The 19,852-nt window shown below is 38.1% G+C and overlaps 1 long non-coding RNA gene across 3 annotated transcripts; it reads right to left on the bottom strand.

Annotated features, from left to right (window-relative positions):
* Positions 1-3,243: 3,243 nt before the first annotated feature.
* Positions 3,244-19,613, bottom strand: LOC147358333 (uncharacterized). 3 transcript variants are annotated; one of them, XR_015141585.1, is made up of 4 exons: positions 19,348-19,613; positions 7,389-7,491; positions 5,754-5,959; positions 3,244-5,137 (listed from the first exon to the last, which is right to left on the bottom strand). It is a non-coding gene; the product is annotated as an uncharacterized LOC147358333 (long non-coding RNA). The 3 variants fall into 3 exon arrangements; XR_015141583.1 differs by having other exon boundaries at positions 3,244-5,959; positions 19,348-19,612; XR_015141584.1 differs by having other exon boundaries at positions 3,244-5,959; positions 19,456-19,610.
* Between the last annotated feature and the right edge of the window lie 239 nt (positions 19,614-19,852).

The following is a 19,852-nucleotide window of genomic DNA, read 5'->3' on the forward strand; positions in this document are numbered from 1 at the left end:
TCAAGGCTATGATTTTTCCAGTAGCCATGTATGGATGTGAGAGTTGGACTATAAAGAAAGCTGAGTGCTGAAGAATTGATCCTTTTGAACTGTGGTGTTGGAGAAGACACTTGAGAGCCCCTTGGACTCCAAGGAGATCCAACCAGTCCATCCTAAAGATCAGTCCTGGGTGTTCATTGGAATGACTGATGTTGTAGTTGAAACTCCAATACTTTGGCCACCTGATGCAAAAAGAGGTGATTCATATGAAAAGACCCTGATGCTGGGAAGGATTGAGGGCAGGAGGAGAAGGGGACGACAGAGGATGAGATGGCTGGATGGCATTACTGACTCAATGGACATGGGTTTGGGTGGATTCCAGGAGTTGGTGATGGACAGGGAGGCCTGGAGTGCTGTAGTTCGTGGGGTCGTAAAGAGTCGGATACGATTGAGCGACTGAACTGAACCGAACCCTATGTCTCATTATTGTCTACACATTGATGATCTGAAAAATGATTGACCTCACATTCCCACTGAATCTAAGCCACATAAATATTATTTAATCACTTCAAGCAGACATTCTTATGTACCCAGTTATTTTCATGTGTCTTTGATGTGTTTTGATGGCAGGGACAATGTGGGTGATTTCTTTTGAGTTCTCATAGAGCTAAGCAGAGGACCTGACATGTTGTGACTTTCGGTTAAGGGCTTTTTTGATGACTGAGAAATATTCAAGGCTGCAGAATTAATACTTTGAATTATAATTCTTACTGAATGTGATACAGAACACAATATTTTATTATCATTATTATCCTGAAATGTGCATTTTCCTCACACATTTTCGTGACTGCTTTGTGTTGCATTTTAGTGCAGAATGCTTAGTGTAATGAAACTGGCAATGGACCAGAAGTTCTATTTTCCTAAATAACCATCTACTAGGTTTGTGCTTTGAATCCAGTTACTGACCCTCATTCATTCTGTTTCCTTAAAGAGAATAATAATAGTGCCAACCTTATGGGGTTTTATAGCATTTAATAAGATAAAATATATGCAAAAACTTTAAAAATTAATACATATCTCAACATTTCTCTCTTCAACCCATTACTCTAAATTCTGATTCTTGATATTGAAATTTAAATCATTGTTCTAATAAGTATGGTGGCATTGAGTACTAGTTTTAAAAGTAAATAACAATCAAAAAGTTTTAAGTTTGGAATTAGGCCATGACTATGTAGTTACTTGTACTTTCTACCCTCCAAGTGAACCAGAGAAATTTCAAAATTAACAAGGGAGTAGTGCAATGACTCAGATGACTAGGAAAGATTAAAATTCTTTTTAAAAAGCAGATGTAGGGTATGAGCCTTTCTTAGTTTGTTCTGTTAAGAAAAAGATGTATTGCTTGAGATTGGGAATGATGATGAGGCAATGCTTATTTTCAGTTAGCTCTAGGCTACTGGACTTTCTCAAGAAAATAAAAATAATGCACTTAAGAGTTTTAGGAGTTGGACAGTGGAAACAAGCAGCAAAAGGAAAGAAAAAGCAGTGTAGTGAATTTTTATGTCCTGTCAAGATTCATATGTCAAAATCCTAGCCCTTAATGTGATGTTATTAGGAAGTGAGGAGAGGTGATTGGGTCATCAAGGTGAGGAGCAGAGCCCCCATAAATGGGGTTAGAGCCCTTAGCAAAGACACCCAAGAGAATTCCCTCACCCTTTATGCCCTGTGAGGACACAGCAAAAAGATAACTGTCTATAAACCAAGAAGACCCTCACCAGATACGGAATCTGCCAGCATCCTGATCTTGTATTTTCCAGCCTCTGAACTGTGAGAAATACATTTTTAGCATTTATAAACTACCCAGTCTGTGGTATTCTGTTTCAGCAACCAGAACAGGAGAAGGAAGGAAGGAGGGATGGAAGAATGGAATGGAAGAAGAATGAAGAAACCAGTGAGGACCAGGTGCGAGTGACGGGCTTCAATGTGTGTAACTTTCAAGTGTTACAATGATATATAGTCAAACAACTTGCTGATTTGGTCAACATACAACAAGATATACTTTAATCTCTATTTCAAAAGCCTTCTTTGAAAAGACCTGTATTTTCCAAAGATGTCCACAGCATGTCCCGTCATACCTGCTCATCTGCCAGGTGAACTTGCTGCTCTGTGAAGACTCAGAATCTGTTTCTCAAGCCTCCCTGAATCTGGCCCGATGCCATGCATGACTACTTTAAGCAACAGGATAATGATGCTGTGCAACAGAATTGATGTTGTGCTCATTTCCACAAAATCCCTTAATACACCTTGCAGCTCTGCTTTCTGTCTCTAGGAAGACAGCAACCATTTAAGAAGTGTACCACCCTCAAATCACCATAACTGGGAAAAGCCAGAGGCCTGAGGCTCCAGATGAATGAGTAAAGAAGCTGTCTTGAGAGTAAATCCTGCATCCCCAGACACCACAGCTGGGGATCAGGAACAAACTTGCCAGATGAGTGCTTATAAAATTCTTCAATCATAGAACTGTGAGCAGAACAAATCTGTTTTAGTGATTGAGATTTAGGATAGTTTTTCAGATAGCAAAAAAATAACAAGATATAAAACAAACATATCTTAAGATATAAAATAAATTTCTATAAATTAGTAAGAAAAAGACAGATAGACCCAAATTTAAAATGTGAAGACAATTTAAACAGGCACTTTTACAAAAGAGGATATGCAACTGGCTAGTAAACATATGAAAAGATGCTCAACAATTAGGCATCAGGAAATGTGAGTTAAAATCATGAAGGGATATCACTACATACATACCAGAATGACTACAATTTAAAAGTCTGACAATACCAGCATTGGGAAAGGATGTGGACCAACTAGACAGACACACTGAAGGCAGGAATTAATAAAGTGGTACAACCGCTTAAGAACAATGTTTGTCAGTAGCTTCTAAAATAAACCTCCATATGCTCTGCATGCATGTTAAGTTGCTTCAGTCATGTCCAACTCTGTGCAACCCTATGGACTGTAGCCCACCAGCCTCCTCTGTCCACAGGATTCCTCAGGCAAAGATACTGAAGTAGGTTACCATGCCCTCCTCCAGGGGATCTTCCTGACTAAGGTATCAAACACGTGTCTCATGTTTCCTGCGTTGGCAAGCAGGTTTTTTCCACTAGCACGACCTGGGAAGCCCTACGATTCTACAATTCTTCTGAATACACGTAAAAACGTGTAGTTTTATATCCACCAAGAGACATGAACAGGAATATTCACTGCGTCTTTAATCATAATCACCAGAAATTGAAAACATCTCAAACACATCAACAGTAAAATATATTAAAATAGTACACAGCAATAAAATCACACATACATATATACATTAATATTATATCATATCCTATAACTTTACATTTGTGTTATCATATAGTTTATATGGATATATATGCACAGATGAATCTCAGTATTGAAAGAAAGAAATCAGATTGAAAGAATATATAGACTAAATGATTTTCACTCATACGAATTTCAAAAACAAGGGAAATTCTTCTGCAGTAATAAAGCTCAGAAGAGTGCCATTGATGGGTACACCCAAGAGGAGGAATAAAGTAGTCCACTAGTTCTCTCCTTTCAGTTCATGGGGTTTGAATTGAGCTAATCCTACCCTTGGGCTTCCCTTGTGGCTCAGTGGTAAAGAATCTGCCTGCCAATATAGAAGACGTGGGTTTGACCCTTGGGTCAGGAAGATTCCCTGGAGAATGAAATGACAACCCACTCCAGTATTCTTGCCTGGGAAATCCCATAGACAGAGGAGCCTGGGGGCTGTAATCACTGGGGTCTTAAAGAGTTGGACATGATCTATTCAACAACAACAATCCCACCCTTAGTCCCAAGGATTGGCACCTATTAAATAAACTAATTCAACAATCTTTATTGAATACCTGTGGGAGCTCCAGGGAAGTTCCCTACTTTCATAGGTCTTACATTCTAAAGTGGCATGTGACCCATCACTGTTGATATTTAGCTGAGATCCCATTCTAGGTATTTTTTCTAGAACTGTTCGGAAAGAGGTGTGCTGTCTTCCACTGAGTCCCTGTGATTTTAGGATACAAGTCTGGAACTGCTGTGAGCCACATTCATGATATAAGGAAACAGACTAGCTGAAAATTAAGTCAGCATAAGTGAAAGTGAAAGTGAAGTCGCTCGGTCGTGTCCGACTCTTTGCGACCCCATAAACTGTAGCCTACCAGGCTCCTCTGTCCATGGGATTTTCCAGGCAATAGTACTGGAGTGGACTGCCATTTCCTTCTCCAGGGGATCTTCCCAACCCAGAGCTCAAACCCGGGTCTCCTGCATTGTAGACAGACACTTTACCGCCTGAGCCACCAGGAAAGTCCCTAAGTTAGCATAGAAGAAAATAAAAAAGGGGGCAAGAATCTATTGAAGCCCCAAATCAAGCCCTATTTCCAGCCATAGAAGCTGGCATAGCCCTGGACCTTTTGGTTATGTGAAGCAGTCAAGTCCCAGTTTGAGGTAGGTATTTTTTTCAGTTTGCACACAAGAATTTTGGCTAATTCTGTGCCTAACAATAGAAGCACCTTGAAAGGAAACATCTTAGAAATATTTTAGAAATTAGTTGGCAAAGAAGCCACACTAGACTCAAAAGTTTAAGTCCACCATTATATCATATAACTAGGAATGAGAAAAACAAGCCACAGACACTGGGTTTTTTATTGCACTAGTCAGCTCAACTCAAATCCCCTTCAAGTCTTTCGTGCTCTTGTTTGAAGGTCATCATACTCCCTCTCAGTCTCTAACTTTATTTTTAATATTTGAATCCATTCATTTTCCTCTTTAAATTATTGAATGGGTTTGATTTATCCACAGGAACCTCAATTCTTTCTGGGAATGTGAGTTTATCCTCTTTTCATTCTAGGATACCTGGAGAAGAAAATCAAAACACATCTCTGAAGCACAATCTAGCATTCCTTCTGGCCTTATTCTAGCTTTGCAGCATGAGGAGTGTTTCAACACTTGTATTATTTCTTCTTATATCTTCCGATTTTCTTATGGTAGGAGAGAGGACTTGGACAAATCTTCATCGTTTTGTTCCAGAAGACTGGAAGGCCAAAGAAGCCTCCTTTCTATTTAGCTATCTGTTGCTGAGTGAACCCTAGAAGAGAAAAGGAAGTATTGGGAAGGAGATTCTTCTGAAGGATTTTGATGTCAAATTAGACACAATGGTAGTTCAGGGATACAGTATCAAATATCTTCATATTCCACAAAATCACTGGTTCAACCAAACTTGGCAATGTTATTAAGTGTATTTGTAAAGGATGTTTTCTGATTTTATTAACACATTGTGGTAGGCATTAGGACTGTTCACAATCCGGGGCAATGGCTGGAGTGCACTTTCCTACCATCAGCCTCCTATGTGGCCAGATGGCTTGCTTTTACCAATGAAATATGAATGGAAGCGATTTCCACCAAGGCAGAAACTCTAAGGAGATAGCAGATCTTGGCCACATCATGATTTCCCTCTGCCACAGAGCCTGGCAAAATTACAGATATTACTTTGTCCGCCTAACCTACCAGAGAAGTATGATAACAACACGGAAACAGCATTTATAGAAAGTCCACAGTGATCAGAACGAAAAAATAAACTTGTAGTTTTACACCACTTGAATTTTGTGGTTGTTATATAAGTCAAAATTCTTCAAAGAAACAAAGCCAATAGGATGTATATGAAGAGACTTATTTTAAGGAACGGGCTCATGCAGTTGTGGGACCTGGTAAGTACAAAATCTGAAGGGCAGGCTGGCAAGTTGGAGATCCAGGTCAGAGTTGATATTCGATTCTTGGGTCTAAATCCACAGGGCAGGCTAGCAGGGTGGAAACTCAGGCAGGATTTCAATTCAAGTGGTGAAGTAGAATTCCATCTTCCCCAAGAACCCTCAGTTTTTGCTCTTAAGGCCTTCAATTGATTGGATGAGATCTGCCACAGGATGGAGGATAATATGCTTTACTTAGAGTCAACTGTTGCTAATACTACTTACATCTACAAAATACCTTCAAAGCAACATCTGGAGTAGTATTTGATAAAAAAAAAACTTGGCACCATAACCTAGCCAAGTTGACATGTAAAATGAACTATATAGTTGTTTCTACTGTACTGTAATTCAGCTCAAACTGACTGAAAAAGCATTTGTTGTATAGAACTCTTAGAAATTACAAAACAATATCTAAAAATAACAATTACTTTTATTTTATTATAAAGATCTCATATAAACATTTCACTGTACTTTCTTTCAATCATTTTCTTATACAACAAAATTTTTTCCTCTACATTTAAAAAATTAGTATAAAGCATTTTATAGTGCATTAATGAATCCTTTGGTACCTAAATAGTTTATATGAATAGAAAGCAATCCAGTGTTATATGACCTTTGCTAACATCTAATGTATTAATAAAAATAAAAATTTCAATAGATATATACATACCACTTGCAGAACCAATAATATTAATTTAATACATTTAGTTTTTCCAACATGTAGCCCTTGGCTACAAATTCAGCTAACTCTGCTAGTCACAAAATATGCAAATTAAATGTCCTAGATTATTCCAAATATTTTAATCAACTTTTCTCAAAGAGAAAATCCTCACATTATTATAATCATAAAGCCAAAGACACTTAAATTGAGACCATTTAAAAATGCTAAGTATAGTGAATTTCAATTAATTTTTCTACTATCATTTTTTTTTATTCTGACTCTGATTTCTTATTCTTCCAAGAGCTACAGTGTTACTTTGTGTGCCTTAAGAGAGAGTTTAAATTCAGGCAGAAGATGATAAGTAAAGATTTAGGACTGGGGACCAAGTCTTGGGTGTATCTTCCAAGAAGATTCTACCTACATTTATTAGCTGGCTAAGCTGGTCCTGTTTATAGATCTCATACATTATACAGTATTAGAATTTTCAACTGTAATGGATCCTAGTTTTTAATCTGTGTGTGTGTCTGTGTGGGCAGAGGAGGTGTCAAGTTTTATTATAATCATTATTTTATAATATAGCGTGATAAATATCTACCTTAAAATAATTGTTCTCAGTTTTTTTATATTACACATTAGATATAAGCCTTTTTCACAACTGCTGCTTCTAAGAGGGTCCTGTTCAGCTAAATTCAAAGACCATTTCTCAATTATTTCACTGGAATTGTATTTTTTTCTTTTTATCAACTACTGAGACTTACAATGTTATATCAAAAGTGTTGTTTTCATGTCTATAAACTTTTGAAACATAATTGTCATGTTAAATTTCTGTATAAATTTCTATGGTAAGAGTATAGCATAGTTTTAACAAATTTTATGTGTATCACAAAACAGGATGTTCTATGGTGTTTCTTTGCTAACAATTTTCAACACACCTTTTGAAATTTATTGGAATCTTCCTGACCAAGGGATCTAATCCACATCTCCTGCATTGGCGGGAGGATTCTTTACCACCTGGGCCACTTGAGAAGTCTATCGCTAAAATGAAAACGATTAAAAATGAGAGAAAAATATTCAGATTTAAACAATTAGATTTATACACAACTGAAAACTACCTTCAAGATTTGGAAAAAATGTAAAGTCTCCTCTAAAGCTATACATTTTAGGAAGTAATAAGGAAACCATCAAAAGGAAATATTTAGAACTTGATAAGATCTACAATTGATCTAGAAGGGAAAATGAGCACAACAGACAGCACAGTACATTTTTAAATGGATCATAGCAGTACTAAAATATTGTCTTAAGTATACAGATTAAAACAGTCTGGAAATGGTAAAGGGAAAGAAAAATAGACCAGTCACTAAGGCACATTAAACTTTTATATAAAAAATGGGTTTTTTTCAACAAATAGCATTGGGACAAATATCTAGATATTTGGGGATAAATGAGCAGATTATATTGCTACCTCATGGTTTATACACAAATTCCAGGAAAGATAAAATTAAATGTATTTTTAATGAAGCAATAAAAGTGCTACAAGATGTTATTAAATTTGTTTCTTGGGGAAGGACTTGACTTTCTCAGTATTTTATATCTAGCAACAGAGGTAGAAATCATAAAGGGGAATATTAATGTTTTAACAGAAACATTTATAAAAACTTAAAAATATCTAAAAATAACATTTGAAAGTTAAAGGTATAATCTTCAAAATTGTCAAGGTCGTGAAAGACAAGGAATGACTGAGGGGTTGCCACAAATGGAAAGGAACCAAAGAGATACAACAACTCAGTGCAATGACATTAATATAAAATGGAAAAATCCAAATGAAATCTGTACTTTAATAGAATTGTACCAACATATGCTCTTGGTTTTGGTAACTGTTCTGTGGTTTTAAGACAACAAAGGGAATGCTGACATGGGGTATATGGGAATTCTCTGTATTATTTTTACATCTACTCTATAAATCTTAACGGAAAAAGTTGGGAGCAACTGAACTGAAAACACTGAAAGCAAAAGATAAAGTGTGAAAATTATTGATAATTTTAAATGAGTTATGAAAGACTAGTATCATTAATGTAAAAAGATCTCCTTTACAACCTAAATATCCATCAACAGATAAATAGATGAAGAAGATGTGGTATATATACACAAAAGCATACTGTGTGACCATAAAAATGGAAGAAATTTTGCCATTTGCAGCAACATGGAGGACTTGGAGGGCATTATGCTAAATTAAATAAGTTAGAGAAAGTCTAATACTGTCAGATCTCACTTATGTGTGGAGTCTAAAAGATACAACAAGCATGAAAATAATAAAAAAGAAGCAGACTCATAGAGAACAAGCTAGTGGTTACTAGTGGGGAAGGGGAGAGGGGCAACTTAAGGGCAGAGGAATAGAAGGTACAAACTAGTGGATGTAAGTTGCAAGACAGGCTCAGGATTTATTTCACAACACGGGGAATATAGTCAATACTTTATTTAACTATAGATGGAGTTTAACCTTTAAAAATTGTGACTCACAGTATTATACACTTGAAACTTACATAATATCACTGTATCAACTACACTTCAGATAAACTTCAGTAAGTCTGTATTCAAAAGGAAAACCATAATAGAGAAATGATTCAATGAAACCAACAAATAAATCACTAAGAAATATAAATAAATAATAAACATATTAAAATGTGAAAGTGTTAGTTTCTCAGTCGTGTCCAACTCTTTGGGACCTCCTACACTATAGCCCACCAGGTTCCTCTGTCCACGGAGTTTTCCAGGCAAGAATATTAGAGTGGGTAGCCATTCCCTTCTCCAGGGGATCTTCTCGACCCAAGGATCAAACTCAGGTCTCCTGCATAGCAGGAAGATTCCTCACCATCTGAGCCACCAGAGAAGCATCCCCCCCCCGCAAAAAAAAAATTGGGTCTTCTCTGGTGGCTCAGATGGTAAAGAATCTGCCTGCAATGCAGGAGATGCAGGTTCAATTCCTGGGTCAGGAAGATCCCCTGGAAAAGGGAATGGCTGCCCACTCCAGTATTACCTGGAGTATTCTTGCCTGGAGAATCCTATGGACAGAGGAGCCTAGTGGGCTACAAGTTCACAGGGTCCCAAAAGTTGGACATGACTGAGTGACAAAGCACACACACACATATTAAAATATTTCATCTCAAGTAAATACCATTATTAAATACCATTTCATCCATAAAATTGGCAGATATTTTAAAATCTAAATATCCAGTCTAAATAAATAAATATCCAGTCTTAGTAGGATGTGGTGGTGGTGGTGGTTTAGTTGCTAAGTATATAGCTTCTAAATACCTTCTAATATAAGACTAATAAAATAAATCATGACTGATTCCTAAATGGGAAATTAGACAATCATTAAAAGTGATATTGCAGAGTAAAAATTAAGGATATAAAATATTAGTACTATTTTGATATTTAAAACTCTGATATTAAGACTATCTTTACCTTCATTTTTGTTTTCCTGAAAAAAAGCTTTAACTTTTCATTTTTAAATTTAAAATTAATAGAATATTACAGCCAGGAATACAAGAGAAGCAAACCCCATGCAAACAAGACTGGAAAATAGAGGGAACAAAGCAAAAAAAAAAAAAAAAAAAATCATCAGCTAAGTTGAGAAACGGCAGAAGTAGGTGGGTTAGTGTGATTCAGAAGTGGTCCTTGACTGGAGAGTATGTCAGACATGGTGGATACCTGATAACTGATATGTATTAGGAGGAAACACAGATGAAAGATGTCAGGCTATATAAGGAAGCAAGAACTGGGAGTGTTTGACACAAGGCTTTTCACAATGTGACCAAAAACTGATAGATTTTTTTAAAAGTATTAACATCATTGACTTTATCACTGTCATAATTATTAAGATCAAATTGAGGCCCAGAGAGATTAACTGACTTGCTCCAGACCACCCAACTAGAAAAGAATCCCCTGCTCTAACTTGAATTCTAATCTACTCAACTCCAAGGTCTTTATCTCTTGGACCCATTTAGAAAATTTGGGGCAATGAAACACCAGCATCAGAATGCAAAAAAATGAAGAGTTGCCTCCACCCAGTTTGGGGATCCAGAATTGCTGTTCCAACACATTTTTTTTTTTTAATAGCAATTTCTCAGATGGTGTTTAGGGGATGCTAGTGGTGTGATTGATGCTAAAGCTGAAGCTCCAATACTCTGGCCACCTGATACTAGGAAAACACCCTGATGCTGGGAAAGATTGAAGGCAAAAAGAGAAAAGGGTGTCAAGGGTCAGATGGTTAGATAGCATTACCGACTGAATAGACATGAATTTGAGCAAACTCTGGGAGGGAGCAAAAGACAGGGAACTCTACTCTTTGGAAATCCAAAAACAGAGGGAATACTTGTAAACTTAGAGCTGATTCATTTTGCTATTCAGCAGAAACTAACACAACATTGTAAAGCAACTACACTCCAATAAAAATTAATTTAAACAAATAAATAAAAGCTTACAAAAGGATATTCTGTTTCATCAGTGACTTCACTCTTTCCAGCACAGCTGGGCCATTTAAGATGTTTCCATCCCCACAATCCCCACATTGTGAAATCTGAAAAGACATTTCCTTATCTCCCTCCATTTGCTTTTTCAAACTCCCGAGTTTGCTGTTCCCCTAATACTTTTAGTTTGAGACAATAATTAAGATTTCCTCTGCAGTCTGTCTTTTCTAGTTCAATAATTTTTACTCTATGCTTAAATTCTACATTCCCAGTCATCGTGATTATCCACTTGGATTTTGACAATAATGACTGCAAAATCCATCACCCTTGTCCTCTTTTCAACTTATAGTCCACTCGCTCCATGTCTTTTTTAACGCTTATTTATTTATTTTATTTTCAGCAGTGCTGGGTCTTAGTTACTGCACAGGCTTTTCTCTAGTTGTGGAGAGCGGAGGCTGCTTTCTAACTGCCATGAGCAGGCTTCTCACTGCAGCGGCTTCTCCTGCGGTGGAGCGCCCGCTCTAGGGCGCGCGGACTTCAGTAGTTGTGGCTCCTGGGCTCTAGAACACAGGTGCAGCAGTTGTGGCACACAGACTTCGTTGTCCTGAGGCGTATGGGATCTTCCCAGATCAAAGATCAAACTCGTGACTCCTGCATTGGCAGGTGGATTGTTTACCACTGAACCACCAGGGGAGCCCTCTTGAAGTCTTCATTCTGATTTCTTTGCTTTTTGCTTGGAGTTCTTACATAAATATTCTATCAGTGGGATAGATAAATAGTAGATATTCTTTGGTATCTTGAATATCTTGGCCTTTTTTTTTTCTTATCCATACAAATAAGTGTTATACTTGGGTTGCCAACCTTTTTGCTAACTATTCTGTACCTGTTACCACCCACCACTTTCTAGCTTCCAGTGTTTCATATGAAAATCAGATGCTGATTTGATTTTTTTTTCAACTTTCTTGCATCACCACTATCTAAAATTCAGTGGGTATTTTCCATTTTCATAATAAATTGTTAATTTATTTATTGTTTTTCTTCAATTATTTTTCTTCAATTGTTTTCTTCTTTGGAAAACTTTTCTTTAACATACTGGATATCCTGGTCCCATTCTCCAAGACTCCTTTTCCTAATAATATCCATCTCTTGCGTTTTGTGTGGGTGTTTTGAGATACAGATTTCACCTACTATCAGAAAGTAGAGAGTTCCTATGAAAACTTTCATAGGCAGACATGACATGAAATGAAGATAATCCCTCCACTTTCTAAATGTTGCTTTATGCCATTTTGTTTCTATGAAAGACCTACATTAGTATAGTAATAGCTTTTTTCATAAAAGTGAAAATTCTTTGAATTTCTTTTGGTTGGAGAAAACAGGTACTAATGTAGATCTTTCTTGAAAGTAAAGTGGTGGAAACAGAAATTATCAGAAAGAAGAGCAATACCTCTATTTATACCAACCCCTAACTAAGGTCTCAGCTATGACCCCTCCCTTTTTTTCTTCTGACTAGATGCTTTTTTAGTTCCCCAGTCATGTTTATAAACAGATTGAGATTGTTTTTTTTTTTTTTTTTTTGGTATTTGACTCTTTATAGGTGATCTTTTGGGCTTCCCCGGTGGTGTTAGTTGTAAAGAACCATCCTGCAAATGCAGGAGATGCAAGAGACGTGAGTTCAATCCCTGGGTTGGGAAGATCCCCTAGAGCAGGGCAGGATAACTCACTCTAGTATTCTTGCTTGGAGAATCCCCATAGACAGAGGAGCCTCATGGGCTACAGTCCATATGGTGGCAAAGAGTCAGACATGACTGAAGTGACTTGGTACACACACAGGTGATTTCTACATTAAAATAAAAATGTTGTCTAACTTCTCTTCAGTGTTGTTCCTCTGGAAGCCACCTGTTCTGTGTCTTCTGTTTGTTCTTTCTCTCTCTGCTGACTCTATTTGCCTGACCAGTGGATCTAAGGTCTAACTGTTCATGTGCCCTAAGTGGCATCAGCCCTTTTGTTGGCAAGAAGCACAGAGGTCTCTGTACATGTGTGCCCTGGGCCACACAAATGACACAGAAGAAACCCTCTCTGCTTTACCATCTCCCAAACTACCAGGCTGGAAAAAGCTGGCAGACTGCAGCTGGTGTTTGCCCAGCTTAAGGGGAAGGGGAGATCATTCACTTGTGGGACTTTGCCAAAGCTCTTAATACTCAAAACATAATCCTTGGGCTAGCAGCAGCAAATTGAAAATAAAAAATGTTAGACCAGGAGCTGGTTAGTGAAGCTCAGTGATGCCCAACATGTTTGACAATTACTCCCACCAATCAGATTGAACAGAGTCATCATTAGAGTTTTATGTTATGCCCCAGCACACATACATACACTTGTCAGAGTGTATTATTTCTTGTTGAATTCAATCTGCCTACAATGATGACTAATAGCATAGCATACAATTAGTGTAACTACTTGCCAATGCAGGAGATGCAGGTTCGCTCCCTGGGGAAGGAAATGGCAACCCACTCCAGTATTCCTGCCTGGGAAATTTTTCATGGACAGAGGATCCTGGTGAGCTCTAGTCCATGGAGTTGCAAAAGAGTCAGACATGACTTAGCAACTAAACAACAATAATGAATGCAACAGTGTATTCAAGGAGCCCCAGGATTATAAAATCATCACGCTTCACATATAACTCGAGATTCAGAATTGCAGTAACACTTTCCAATGTTTGTAGGATTATGGGATTTATAGTATCATATAGTTTTTTGTAATGAACAGATTCTAGGGAAACCAACTTATAAAGCTTAGTCATTATTTCTGAAATGCACTTACACTCAAGAACCCAACTAAATTTTCATCAATGATTGCCTTCAAAGATTAAAAGAACTGGAAATTTAATAGGCTTAAATCCACTTAAGCACAGCGACAGTGCACAAGCGCCGTGGCTGCTACCGAGAGGAGCTACCCTAACGCCCGAGGTCGGGGAGGCAGCTGCGCTTTGCTGGAACAGCCGTGAAGAGATACCCCACATCCAAGGTAAGAGAAACACAAGTAAGACGGTAGGCACTGAGACAGGGCATCAGAGGGCTGACAGACTGAAACCACAATTACAGACAACTAGCCAATCTGATCACATGGACCACAGCCTTGTTTAACTCAGTGACACTAAGCCATGGCATGTGGGGCCACCCAAGATGTACGGGTCATGGTGGAGAGGTCTGACAGAATGTGATCCACCCGAGAAGGTAATAGCAAACCATTTCAGTATTCTTGCCTTGAGAACCCCATGAACAATATGAACAGGCAAAAAGATAGGACACTGAAAGATGAACTCACCAGGTCGGTAGGTGCCCAATATGCTAATGGAGATCAGTGGAGAAATAACTCCAGAAAGAGTGAAGAGATGGAGCCAAAGCAAAAACAACACCCAGTTGTGGATGGGACTGGTGATAGAAGCAAGGTCTGATGCTATTAAGGGCAATATTGCATAGGAACCTGGAATGTTAAGTCCATGAATCAAGGCAAATTGGAAGTGGTCAAACAGGAGATGACAAGAGTGAACGTCGACATTCTAGGAATCATAGAACTAAGATGGACTGGAATGGGTGAATTTAATCAGATGACCATTATATCTACTACTGTGGGCAGGAATCCCTTAGAAGAAATGGAGGAGCCATCATAGTCAACAAAAGAGTCTGAAATACAGTATTTGGATGCAATCTCAAAAACGACAGAATGATTTCTGTTCGTTTCCAAGGCAAAACATTCAATATCACAGTAATCCAAGCCTATGCCCCAACCAGTAATGCTGAAGAAGCTGAAGTTGAACAATTCTATGAAGACCTACAAGACCTTCTAGAACTAACACTGAAAAAAGATGTCCTTTTCATTATAGGGGACTGGAATGCAAAAATAGGAAGTCATGAAACACCTGGAGTAACAGGCAAGTTTGGCCTTGGAGTACAGAATGAAGCAGGGCAAAGGATAACAGAATTCTGCCAAGGGAACACACTGGTCATAGCAAACACTCTCTTCCAACAACACAAGAGAAGACTCTACACATGGACATCACCAGATGGTCAACACTGAAATCAGATTGATTATATTCTTTGCAGCCAAAGATGGAAACCTTTATACAGTCAGCAAGAATAAGACCGGGAGCTGACCGTGGCTCGGATCATGAAGTCCTTATTGCCAAATTCAGATTGAAATAGAAGTAAGTGGAGAAAACGATGAGACCATTCAGGTATGGCCTAAATCAAATGCCTTATGACTATACAGTGGAAGTGAGAAATAGATTTAAGGGACTAGATCTGATAGAGTGCCTGATGAAATATGGATGGAGGTTCATGACACTGTACAGGAGACAGGGATCAAGACCATCCCCAAGAAAAAGAAATGCAAAAAGCAAAATGGCTGTCAGAGGAGGTCTTACAAATAGCTGTGAAAAGAAGGGAAGCGAAAAGCAAAGGAGAAAAGGAAAGATATACGCATTTGAATGCAGAATTCCAAAGAATAGCAAGGAGAGATAAGAAAGCCTTCTTCAGCGATCAATGCAAAGAAATAGAGGAAAACAATAGAATGGGAAAGACTAGAAATCTCTTCAAGAAAATTAGAGATACCAAGGGAACGTTTCATGAAAGATGAGCTCAATAAAGAACAGAAATGGTAGGGACCTAACAGAAGCAGAAGATATTAAGAAGAGGTGGCAAGAATACACAGAAGAACTGTACAAAAAAGATCTTCACAACCCAGATAATCACAATGGTGTGATCACTCACCTAGAGCCAGACATGGAATGTGAAGTCAAGTGGGCCTTAGAAAACATCACTACGAACAAAGCTAGTGCAGGTGATGGAATTCCAGTTGAGCTATTTCAAATCCTGAAAGATGATGCTGTGAAAGTGCTGCACTCAATATGCCAGCAAATTTGGAAAACTCAGCAGTGGCTGCAAGACTGGAAAAGGTCAGTTTTCATTCCAATCCCAAAGAAAGGCAATGCCAAAGAATGCTCAAACTACTGTACAATTTCACTCATCTCACATGCTAGTAACGTAATGCTTAAAATTCTCCAAGCCAGGCTTCAACATAACGTGAACTTGAACTTCCAGATGTTCAAGCTGGTTTTAGAAAAGACAGAGGAAGCAGAGATCAAATTGCCAACATCCACTGGATCATCAAAAAAGCCAGAGAATTTCAGAAAAACATCTATTTCTGCTTTATTGACTATGCCAAAGCCTTTGACTGTGTGGATCACAATAAACTGTGGAAAATTCTGAAAGAGATGGGAATATTAGACCACCTGACCTGCCTCTTGAGAAACCTGTATGCAAGTCAGGATGCAACAGTTAGAACTGTACATGGAACAACAGACTGGTTCCAAATAGGAAATGGAGTACTTCAAGGCTGTATATTGTCACCCTGATTATTTAACTTATATGCAGAGTACATCATGAGAAACACTGGGCTGGATGAAGCACAAGCTGGAATCAAGATTGTGGGAAGAAATATTAATAACCTCAGATATGCAGATGACACCACCCTTATGGCAGAAAGTGAAGAAGAATTAAAGAGCCTCTTGATGAAAGTGAAAAAAGGAGAATGAAAAAGTTGGCTTAAAGCTCAACATTCAGAAAACTAAGATCATGCCATCCGGTCCCATCACTTCATGGCAAATAGATGGGGAAACAGTGGAAACAGTGGCTCACTTTATTTTTCTGGACTCCAAAATCACTGCAGATGGTGATTGCAGCCATGAAATTAAAAACACTTACTCCTTGGAAGGAAAGTTATGACTAACCTAGACAGCATATTAAAAAGCAGATACATTACTTTGCCAACAAAGGTCCATCTCATCAAGGCTATGGTTTTTCCAGTGATCACATATGGATGTGAGAGTTGGACTACAAAGAAAGCTGAGTGCTGAAGAATTGATGCTTTTGAACTGTGGTGTTGGAGAAGACTCTTGAGAGTCCCTTGGACTGCAAGGAGATCCAACCAGTCCATCCTAAATGAGATCAGTCCTGGCTGTTATTTGGAAGGACTGATGTTGAAGGTGAAACTCCAATACTTTGGCCACCTGATGCAAAGAGCTGATTCATTTGAAAAGACCCTGATGCTGGGAAAGTTGAGGGCAGGAGAAGGCGACGACAGAGGATGAGATGGTTGGATGGCATCACCAACTCAATGGACATGGGTTTGGGTGGACTCTGGGAGTTGGTGATGGACAGGGAGGCCTGGCATGCTTTGGTTCATGGGGTCACAAAGAGTCGGACACGACTCAGCAACTGAACTGAACTGAAAGCATCTTATGGAATTGAAATTGAGCTGAAAGGCACAAAAATAATAGGTCAAAGTTCTAAAACTCGATGGAAGTTTCCAAAATGTATTCACAAAGTCCTTCTTCCTTCCTTCAATCTTATAGTTAGATATTATAAAGCTCTCCATTGTTCTGCTTTTTCTTCTTCACAGATAGGGCCATTTAATGATACACTTTAATTCATTTTGTTTTAAGATATTTTAAAAAGTCAAATTTGGGTCCTTTTTTCTATGTCAGTGTTAAGTAATCTAATATCTTTCATCCAATGATGTACAGTAGTCATGTACGAATGTGAGAGTTGGATCACAAAGAAGGCTGAGTGCTGAAGAAATAATGCTTCAAACTGTGGTGTTGGAGAAGACTTTTGAAAGTCATTTGGACTGCAAGGAGCTCCAACCTGCCAACCCTAAAGGAAATCAATGTTGAATATTCATTGAAAGGACTGATACTGAAGCTGAAGCTCCGATAGTTTGGCCACTTGATGTGAAGACCCAAATCACTTGGAAAGACCCTGATGCTGGGAAACACTGATGGCAAAAGGAGAAGGGGGAAACAGAGGATGAGATGATTCAATAGCATCGCTGACTCAATGGACATGAATTTGAGCAAACTCCCGGAGATGATGGAGGACAGGGGAACCTGCAGTCCAGGAGGTCACAAAGAGTTAGACATGACTTAGTGACTGCACAACAACAGCAACAAATGTAAGTAATGTATTTGGTGATAGGATGTGGGATCTGCTAGAATTGGAGCCTTTTGTAGTTTTCATAGACAAATGCAAAATGTCCCAGGATTATAAGAGCCCACACAAGGATGATAAAATACCAGATAAAGCCTAAAAGAAGATTTTTAGTCTTCACTCTGCCTCTCTCTCTTGATAATGACCCAATCATTATTTTTCATGGGATTTGAATTGTTTTGGTGATGGCAAAGGGACAATTATAAGCAATTTGAACATAAACAACAACTAAATAAAAATAAGTTAATTTAAAAAAATTTCAAACTAAATGTGCTATGTTTTTCTGCCTTCTCCCTTGAAACTGGTATGTGAACATTTCCTAATGCTTCTCAAGTCACCCTAGCCCATCATTTCCTTCATACCATGTGACCTAAGAAAGACATTTAGCAGAGCTCCTCTTGGCAGTAAAACATGATGCCTTTGCATTCTCCATATGATCCCTTAAACCATGGGACAATTAGTACCAGAACATTCCATGGTCTTTGCAGTACTCAAAACCAAGTGTGCCACAGAACACTCAGTGCACATGCAGCATTACACCATATTTTAGTCCCTGATTCTCTGGGTATGTCTTACTCTTTAGATACAGATATCATAGCTTCCACAGGTGGAAAATAAGAAAATATAGAAAGATAGGAAGGCAAGTTTGGTGATGTAACCTCTCTCCATATCTCTAAGTATAAAATTTCTCTCTCTTTCGTTATATGGAAATAGATGCTCAGCAAAGCCGTACCACACTTTACACAGCATACTTCTCTCTTCTGCTACTCTATTACTGATCTTCGGGGTCTAGAAACATTTCCTTGCCCTCAAATTTATTTCTTGTTTCTACTTTTCTCAGTCTCTATACTCCCTATGCTGCATTTATTCAAGGTGAGACCTCAGTCTATATTTTCTAAAGTACTGAAGCTGGGAAAACCTATAGAAATGTATCTGAGTCCAAATTCTTCTTCTTACTATGAGAAATCTGTAGTCCAGAGAGGAAATTTCATTTCAAGAGACCATACTTTAGCCAGCACTACTTCCTGAATCGTCTTTCACCCAATTTCTTTTTCTACCATCCTCATGCCTTGTCATAATGCAAAAAAAAAAATATATATATATATATATATATGAGTTAACATATGCTCTATCATGCAAAAATAATTTGTAATTATAATCTTATAATTTTTTTAAAGTAGGATTTAAGGATCTCACTCCCAGGCTCCCACTTCCACTCCCCAAAAGTCGAGTATAGAAGTAATTAGAGAGAACAGTGCCCTCCTGACCTTCAATATTTGTTGACATAAAGAAAGATTTGACCCAGAAGAAAGATGTCTTTTCTCAGGAGCACAGTCAGTTTAGTCACTTCAACTCAACAGATACTTTGGAAGGCTTACCTCAACCATCAAGTTCATGCACATTGGAGATAGGAGCAGAAAGCAAACAACTTGAAAAGGGACAATTCTCTTTGAGAATTCAACTTCTGTTCATGTAAAAGACATTACCTCACAAATAGGAGCTTGTTTCCTGCTTTTTGTTAATAAGGGAAGCCAAGTCCTTGGGGATGAGAAAGAATGTGTGGAAGAGTTCTCTGGCAAGACTACCTAAGGGATTTGGCTTCTCAACAGTGAAAATAGGCCTCAACTCAATAAATTATGGAGATTAGGACAGCCTGAGTCTCAGCCTTCCTTGATGGAGTCATGTGGGAAAGGACGGCTAGACATCAGAAATCAGGTGATTGCCTTTATAACTCCCTATTTAAAAAAATGCTAAGAGCAATACCTGCAGTAGACTCTAAGGTAAAGCTGTGGAACACCGGTCAAATTGACTTCAGCAGTCACAGAAAGCAGACATTTTGACTAGTTGAAAATGATTGATGACTTCAAATAGCATCAACATTTG

This window comes from Bos grunniens, chromosome 15 (genome assembly GCF_055505025.1).
Source record: "Bos grunniens cultivar Pamir isolate PY7600 chromosome 15, Bosgru_T2T1.0, whole genome shotgun sequence".
NCBI lineage: Eukaryota > Metazoa > Chordata > Mammalia > Artiodactyla > Bovidae > Bos > Bos grunniens.